Consider the following 1,755-nt stretch of genomic DNA (forward strand, 5'->3'; position numbering starts at 1 on the left):
TTTTCAGTTTAGTTATTCTCCTACTCTTTTTTATGTCAAGGTGACTTCGAGAGTGAAATCTGTATAGCTAATTAATTTCTGCGACAGAGGAAAACTTGATGGGCATTTCGGTCCCCAAATGGCCAGATGGCATTTTCCATTGAAAAAAATCCACAAAGGCGCTGATATATATTTTAGGATTAGAGGGGAAAGAAATCAGGTCTGCTCTAGCTGCTGCTTCTGCTTTGAAGAGGAGCCAGCATACATTACTTGTACAGAAAAGGTAGCAAACATTTGTCGAGCTGCCAACATTTGCCATGCATGTAATCCTCATAACGACTTCAAAATAAGTCCTACATTCATTTGATAGACAAATACATTTTGGTTCAGGAGATTAAGTGACTTATAAGAAGCTCACAGAGGATTAGAATTGGCCCGTCTGTCTTTCTTAGTCCAGGCTTTTTCTGTGGCCGCCTTCTCTCTCCTTTTCCATCAGAGAGTAGATATGGTTAGGCAGGCAACTCGTGTCTCTGGACCGCACAGGAGTTGAGAGAAACCACTAACACGTCTCTGCATCCGGGAAAACTAGAGAGGATGGAGTTAAACAGGTAAAAATAGCACAGTCGTCTCGGAAATCTAGATTGGAAAGAGGTATAGATGCACCGCGCGAGATGATGTTTGATTACGACACATAATGCATTCCCGAACGCTTAAATGTAATTAAAGACATATAAAGGATGGAAGGGAACGGGAAGAAAAAAGGTTATGTATAGATGGCACTATAATTAGCTGCTGTTTTTGAGAGACAGCCCGAGCTGCCATCTCGTCCATTACGGGAAAATAAAAAGCAATGCGAGAGAGAGAAGGCGGTTGAGGAAGATGGAGATGATCTAAGTGCACAGCTAGGAGGGAGGCGGTGGCCGAGGGAGCTCCAGGAAGGAGGGAGGGGAGACAAGCAAATAAAACCGCGCAGCCTTAAAGAACATCCCCCGAACGAGAAAGACATTGTCTCGATTGCTAGGTAAGTTTCACCGTTTCATCGGCAATTTGTAAAATAGAATACAATTCGCTTGCAGTCTATACCCACGAGATGGAGCACAGTTGGGTCTCTTCTGCAGGGTGCAGTGGGTCTGGAATTTATGCCTGGCAGGGCCCCCGAGAAAGCCACGTTTCCCTGGAAAATTCGGCTCTGAACATTTGCTCATTTGACTACGCAAATGAGGCTAGAAGCGACAGGGGCTTCTAGTTATAGTAAAGATTCCGTCCGACGCAGCAGGGAGCCTGGAAAGTTCCAAGATTTTCTCCCACTTTTGAAAGTCACAAAGACAGATTCGTAAGATCGCTGCTAAAAAAAAAAAAAAAAATTCTTGGCAAAGGTCACACTTCCATTAAATGACGGTGGCGGTCGTTACCGTGAGGTTCTGAAAGTCGCAGCCCCTCCTCCAGAGGACATTTTGCAGAAGGAAACGAGATCATTGGATGAGGTCAGAGACAAAAATTCTTAAAGGTTTGGTGGGATTCCACAGTACGAAAGGTGTCCCCTGCGACCTTGTATCTGAGACAGAAAACAGGTGTAAAAAGATATCAGAGCAGTTTTCCCACCCCCGCCCTCCTGAGCAGTGTCCTGGTGGCACTCTGCGGGGCCACCCTGTGCTCTGCAGGATGCCGAGCAGCGTCCCTGGTCCCCACCCCTAGATGAGTTGCGGCCCCCCGTCCCGTGTGACAGCAAAAACGACTCGTGACATTGTCAGTGCCCCCTGGGGGGATGATGTCTCC

Source organism: Pteropus alecto, unplaced genomic scaffold (assembly GCF_000325575.1).
Source record: "Pteropus alecto unplaced genomic scaffold, ASM32557v1 scaffold142, whole genome shotgun sequence".
NCBI classification, from domain to species: domain Eukaryota; kingdom Metazoa; phylum Chordata; class Mammalia; order Chiroptera; family Pteropodidae; genus Pteropus; species Pteropus alecto.